Source organism: Phacochoerus africanus, chromosome 1 (assembly GCF_016906955.1).
Source record: "Phacochoerus africanus isolate WHEZ1 chromosome 1, ROS_Pafr_v1, whole genome shotgun sequence".
NCBI lineage: Eukaryota > Metazoa > Chordata > Mammalia > Artiodactyla > Suidae > Phacochoerus > Phacochoerus africanus.
In genome coordinates, this window is record NC_062544.1 from 166453958 (window position 1) to 166461594 (window position 7637).

At 39.8% G+C, this 7637-nt stretch overlaps 1 pseudogene; it reads right to left on the reverse strand.

The window, feature by feature from the left end:
• Window positions 1-5263: 5263 nt before the first annotated feature.
• LOC125110721 (myosin-binding protein C, fast-type-like) lies at window positions 5264-7140 on the reverse strand (annotated as a pseudogene).
• Window positions 7141-7637: the final 497 nt, after the last annotated feature.

Here is a 7637-nt window from a genome sequence, read left to right on the forward strand (position 1 = left end):
GTGTGGCAAGGTTGTGCAATCTACTTTCATTAATTTTAAGTTTCTGGAATATCTTTGTTAGCCTTGGCATGACAAGCCTATGAGTAGAAAACAAATAGGTACTAGGGCAATTTGAATGCTTTAAAGGAATATTATTTTACTAGAACGTAGAATTTTAGTTCCAATAGATAGGCCAATTTCACCTCTATGGGGTACAGCAAGGATTTTAATGATCAAGTTAATATGACTCCTAGCCCCGCCTTTCAATGTTGAACATATTTTTTTCTTCTTCCCCCACCCTTACATTTTTCCTCACCTAATTAGGCAATTCCCCAACTGTTACTAACTTCCTGTTTAATAAACTCAGATATCCCTACTTCTCCACGGAGGCTGATAATTATGAACATTATAACTTGAGACAAAATGGATAATCCAGTAAGATCTCTAGCGTGAGCAGCTTAAACCTAAAAGGAGAGAAATTAATTCTCAGCTCAGCTAATAATTCTCAGCTCAGCTTGTTGCCTTTGCAATTGTCGCTGCAGATAACACAAAAGTTATACTCCACGGTTGGTTCTAGGAGACACCTCTCTTCACAGGTTACCACGTACTCTTCATTTGTGTGTAAACTAACAGCTATCACTTTTCTAAGTCTCCTCTGCTGATTCCTTCTCTAAGGTCTGGAAGACTTCCGAATGTTGTAAAATCTCTTCTCTATCCAGCAACACTTCTCTAGATGCCAAGCCCTTCGTACTTGTGTGTTACAGTAAATGTCTCCGCCCTCAATCACTTTCCTGAATTCATTTATCTATGCCAATTCGGCATCTCCGCTTAGATATCTAACAGATATCTCAAGACCACTATGTCAAAATTGGACTTGATCCCCCCACTTACGGACCCAAATCTGCTTTTCCTGTAGCTTCCTCCACCTTGGTAACAGCAACTCTAACTTCTTGACACTTGCATTCTTGATCCCCTTTCTTTGGTCTCATTTTTCTTTCCATTCTCTTGTTATTTGCTAACATACTATGTAATTCAATCATTAATTGTATAGAATGTTTATTTTTAATTTTTTTTTTAAACAAGTGGCCACACCTGTGGCATATGGAAGTTCCTGAGCCAGGGGTTGAGCCACAGCCACTGTAGAAGCAATGCCGAGTAGTTCTGTTGTGAGCCACATGGGAAGTCCTGTATAGATGTTTATATTCTCTATCCTCTTGAAGGTTATTTTTTTTTTAATGTTTCTGCTTTGCTGCATGAAAGTAAAAGTAGACCAAGGGCCTAAGTGAATGAATTTTGTATTGAGTATTCAGATATTAGGAGACTTAATTTTTTAATTGGCATATAAATTGATTTTTTGAAATAGAAAAGTAAAAACTAGTCACTTTTTCTTAAAATTATATATAGAATTTCAATTTATATTATATATAATTTCAATCATCCAAGAGTATAGGTTAACAGCAAGAAATGCTCTTCTGAAGAATTTCTAGCCTCTTTATAAACCACAGTGCTTGAGCAACAATCAGAAAAACACTATATCAACAAGTGATACAACTGCTGTATTTTCAAATAAATTTGCAGCGTCATCTTTATTCATATCTGACATTAACATGGTTTCTCACATTTTATTTTATTTTATCTTATTTTTTGATTTTTCACCTGTGGCACATGGATGTTCCCAGGCGAGGGGTCAAATCTGAGCTATAGCTCACAGCCTACATCACAGCCACAGCAACTCCAGATCCAAGCTGCGTCTGTGATCTACACCACAGCTCATGGCAACGCCGGATCCTTAACCCACTGAATAAGGCCAGGGATCAAACCCGCATTCTCATGGATCCTAATGGGGTTCATTAACCACTGAGCCACAAAGGGAACTCCACATTTCTCTACATTAAAATTTTGATTTTATAAGATCTAAAATCAGCAAAGATCATTTATAAGTTTCATACTTGCTGTCAGTCTTAACATATTTATTTTTTCTGTTTAAAAAAAAAGACTATTTTTGACAGCTGTATTGAAATAAAATTCACATTCTATGAAATTCATCCATTTAAAGTATACAGTTCAGGGAGTTCCCATCCTGGCTCAGCAGTAATGAATCCCACTAGTATCCATGAGGATGTGGCCTCGCTCATTGGGTTAAGGATCTGGCATTGCCGTGAGCTGTGGTGTAGGTCACAGAGGCAGCTCGGATCCTGCATTGCTGTGGTTGTGGGGTAGGCTAGCAGCTGTAGTTCCAATTGGACCCCAGCCTGGGAACTTCCATATGTCGCAGGTGAGGCCCTACAAAAAATTAAAAATAAGAAAATAAAGTATACAATGCAATGGTTTCTATCACAGTCACAGAGTTGTGCAATCACCACCATTATCTAATTTGAATACCTTTCATCACCCAAGGAAAAAAACTGCATTGCATTAGAAGTCACTCCTCATATCCCCACCCCAGTCCTAAGTGTAATAAGGAAGAACAAATCTGACTCTATATTGGATCTGTTTCTTTAACTTTTGTATTCTATTGCTTTTGTTGTAAATTAACCCCTAAAGGGGTGTTGTCTATAGTTAAAGAGTACATAATAACTAATCTCTTGAAAAACTGCCTCCCGTGCATGAGTATTAAGCTATAAAGTTTGTTTGGCTAGCAGGAATTATACTGAACAGGCCCATCTGTGAATGGCTACAGGAAAGTAGAAATTAATACATCCCCTCCAATATCCAGCTGGAGTTGACATATACTTGAAACAACTAATCACATTTTTTACTTTACCTCTTCTCCCCTCACTCCTCTTGTTTTATGAAAGAAACTAGCATACCAGCTTAGGAAAGATGGTTCTTTGAGATACCAGGCCATAATCTTTTTTTTTTTTGTCTTTTGTCTTTTTAGGGATGCAACCAAGGCATATGGAGCTTCCCAGGCTAGGGGCTGAACCAGAGCTATAACTGCCAGCCTATACCACAGCCACAGCAATGAGGGATCTGAACTGTGTCTGCAACCTACACCACAGCTCATAGCAACACCAGATTCTTAACTCACTAAGTGGAGCCAGGGATTGAACCCACGTCCTCATGGATACTAGTTGGGTTTCGTTAATCAATGAGCCACGATGGGAACTCTCAGTCCACTATCTTATCGGTCTGCTAGCTTTCTAAATAAAGTAGCTATCCCTTGCCCGAACAATGCACCTCCCAATTTATTGGACCATCATGGGGCAAGCAAAGTGCTTAGACTTGGTAACAGAGACAACCACTAGTGTACTTTCTGTCTCTATAGTCTATTCTGGATTACTCATATAATGGAATTATACAATACATGGTATTTTGTGACTGGCTTCTATCACTTAGCATAATATTTTCAAGGTTTATCTATGGTTAACAAATATCTGTGCACCATTCCTTTTTATTGCTAAATATTTCATTGTATGATCCACTCATCTGTTGACAGAAATTTGCCTTGTTTCAACTTTTTGGATATTAGAAATAATGCTTTTATGCAACATGTGTTTTTTTTATTTCTCTGGGGTATATACCTAGTAATCTACAATTGCTGGATCATATGGTAACTATAGGCTTGACATTTTGAGAAATTGACAAACTTCTGAAGTAGAGGTACCATTTTACCTGGAAAAATGACTATTTTCTACATTGTTAAGATTAGCATTTTTGTGAAAAAGTATTGTTGCTGAAAGGGAAAGTTAAACTTTATTGCAAATGCATTTCATACTGGGTGATTCTAGTTACAGTACTTTAAAATTCCTAAGCTTTTAGTTTTTATTTTAAATCTACAGAAAAAAGTTGAGAGGGTACTAATATAAATGCCTATAAACTTCACCTAAAATAACCCATTGTTAACATTTTGTCACATTTGCTATTTATTTACACATATGCACATGTGTGAACACACAGTTTCCTGAACAATTTAAAAGTAATTTGCAAACCTCATGGCAATTTAAATCTAAATATATATCCAGATAACAAAGACAGAGTCCTTCTTCCAGAGTCTGCCATTCAGTGCTATTACATTGCTGTGAGCTGTCCCAGCATGTGTGGTGGACAGTAGGGGACTCTGATACTGGGCTGTGGGGTCTTGGAAATTTATGATTATGAAAGTTTCAGAACCATTACTATGTGATCTGAGGCTATGATACAACAGCACTATAACATGGCTCCATCCTTACCTTACGAGCTTAGCATATATATTCAGGTGAGTATCAGTGTGACACAGGACAGATCCCAAGCCTTCTGGTCACCTGACTGGTCTGCGCACTTGGCTGTAGCTAGTTTCTATGGAGCTTTGTAGGAGACCAACTTCCTTTCAGGGGCACCAACCTAGAGGGGTATTGTCTTCAATAAATCAATCCCTTCCTCACAATTACAAAATAAATGTATTATTTTCCTCTACAGAACATTAATCTAGAAAAGGAGTACCCTCCTTAAATGATAAAAATAAACATAGAAAGCTTGTGGGGTAGACTCTGTTATATTAAGAACTATATGAAATATGTGAACATAAAAGAGGTTATGAAATATAATGAGGAAAGTGTTGGAGGATGAGTCTAGAGATGTGAATTACAGTTCTTATATTTTCAATGTTTATTCAGTGATCTCCAGCAAGCCACTAATATTTTTGGATCTCCTAATTTTCACTTAAAAATTGATTCAAAAATAAATACCTAAATTTTATCTGAAAATAGGATTACTATTGAAAAACTCTTTTTGGGCAAATGTCCATTTCTTAGACTTCTGAATTCTAAATGACCAATTAATTGATTTAGATTCTGGCAAGAAGAGAGTCTAATTAGGTTTTTCTGATTTGGAGCCAAGACTATCACTGTTTAAAACTATTTTAAAAGAATTTCAAAGTTTTATTTTGTTCTGTCACTCATAATTCTTCAATATGCCCCGGGTGTGGTATACCCTAAACATTATAGGTTTTTCATGGCCAACAGAGAAAATGATGTTCTTTAAATATTTTTACTCTTAGATCTCATTCTGGTCTTCGTTATTAGTTTTTATATTCTTCTCTGTAATAGTCCATATTAGGAAATTAATTATAATATACTATTGATAGAGTGGTCTCAAGTTTTGCTTTTTTTTTTCTTTATCAACCAATACTTCTTAACAAGATTTTCAATGATGAGTCAGAATTTTATCTACTCACTTAAATTTTTTTTTTTTCTAGAGTCAAGAGTCTTATCTTCTCATAATAACTTGGGAAAGGGAAAGGGTTTGGAGGCGGTCTGGGTCAGTATTCAGCAGCCAATTATCTTGGAGGGTGGAAGAGAGAGCTTCACTGCAGCACTGGGACTTCCAGCTTGCGCTGGGCCAGGGCCTCCCCCAGCATGTTGACGGTCTGACAGGAGTAAGTCCCCGAGTAGAAGGGTGATGGGTGCCGGATGTTCAGTGTCAGGAACCCCTGGTGGTTGGTCCTCAGGACCTTGAGATCCTCCCGATCTCCACACTGTTCTTCACCCAGACCACCTTGAACTTTGGGCAGCCTCTTACGGCACAGTTGAGAGCTGCAGCGTAACCAGCCACATCCACTCAGTCGAATAGAGGAGTCAGGAACTCGAGAGGCGTTTGGAAGTCATGCTCTTTGAGCTCAGGTGCCTTGAAGGTGATGCCTGTCTTGGAGACACTGGGCCAGGCAAGCCACTGAGACCACAGATGTTCTCGCTGTAAACTCGGAAATAGTATTCATTGCCCACAAAGAGGTCAGATACGTGCAGGAGGTATGCCAGTTGTATTTGAAGAGGTTGAACCACTTCATGGTTTTCTTGTTGGCTTTCTGGACGAAATACTCTGCGACCTCACTGTTGCCGTCATCCTTTAGGAGCTGCAACTCCACCAGAGCATTGGTGCCCCATACCTCCTTCACCATCACATTCTCCGGCGTCCCTGCCTTTTCCAAGACACGAATGCAGATGGTGGCTGTGTCCTTCAAGTTCTCAGTCTGCAAGCTCAGTTCATGCTCCCCAGAGTCCAGGCGGGCCACCTGGCACACAAAGAACAGTGGTCGAAGTCGCTGGTGCACACGTGCATGAGGGAGGTGTCTACCAGCGCCCCGCCCTTGTCCACACAAGCTGTGGCCACGGCTTTCCATGGAAGGGGATGATGAGGTTGAGCTTTTCCCCCACTTTGCAGATATAAGTCTGGCAGAGGTGGTAGGGCAGCCAGATCTTGGGTTGCTCCACAGTCTCCCAGAGGGTGACCCTCTGGGCCAGGGTGGCCAGCGGGCTGTGCCGCATGAGGTCCATGTTAGCAGGAATCCATGTGTCAGAGCTCTCCACACAGTACTCCATCAGGTACCATCGATGCCACTTGCCCCAATCCTGTCTGGGAGAAGCCACTTGAAGGTAGTGGTGGCATCTGTCACATCCTCCACTGTCAGGTGCTGGGGTTCACAGTGCAATAGGCATGAAAGGCTTGCTGTTGAAGCTGGGCAGGAAGACACCAATAGCGTTGACAGAAAAGACTGGCATTTCGTAGAGGATGCCCTGGTGTTGACAGCAAAGACTGGCATCTCGTAGAGGATGCCCTGGATCAATTTTATAACTATGTAATGCTAAATGGAGAAATACTGCCAGGAACAATCAATATAAGAATTGTATTTTCAAAGAGTAAACTAAGGTATGTGGCTTTGTAAGATTTCCTAAATATTTTGTTTCAGTCCTTGAAGAATTGAGGGGGAGCCCTCAGAATATCATAGATAAGAACTGCTCTTAATTTAGCATTTTTGCTAACTTCATTCCTTACTCATTCCATTTCCCAAACTTGTCATTCCATTAATCTTTTGTGGCAAAACTAGAAAAAGAGGTTAAAAAAGAATATGAAAATGGCTAACATTTAATGGGACTTTACATTTAACATTTCTACATAAATCTCATTTCATCTCTTAGCAAATCTGGTATGAAAAACAGATCACAGGTAAGTAATGAGGCTTACACTAGAACTCAGAGCTAATATGTTATGGAGTTGGACTAGAATTCTGATCTTTAGATTCTGGATTTTCTGACTGGGGACTGGGTAACAGTAGCTCTTTCAGCAGGTAATAGGATTGTCTTCCATGTCATTGCCTGTTTCTCCACTACCTGAAGTCCTATTCTGGAAAAGTTGCAAAGACTGTGTAACTGCTCTCCTTTGATGTAAATCTATAAGTGCTGCCATCTTGAGGTCACCCAGGGTCTACAGGCTTTTGCCTCACCTTCCCTTTAATAGATTATTAGCAGTGTGCCAAGCCACACGCTGTGTTTCTACAGAAAGTCTGGGCTCCTTCCCAAATATTGCTGTGTGCCTCCCAGTGGCACGGCACCTACTAAATGTTTGACAAATGTTACTATTATCACACTGCCCATCTCACTCAACACTTCTCTGTAATCACCTCTGCCCTTCACATACCATTTCATGTGCTGCCCTTCTGCCCAGTTCACTCTGCTCTAGTCTAATAAATGACATCCTTCCCTTTTATTCCTCAGCATACACCTAACACAAAGCTAAGGGTGCAATAGATGCTATTAAGCTGTTCCTATAGCTTAATGGAATCACAGTGCAGGGAAGGAAATTGATACCTGAATACTTTTTTCAAGATATTGTCCCAACTAGAATTTTCTCCCCTACCAGATTATCTCATTGGCCATGTCCTCTTTTTGCCTTCATGCTAGGTT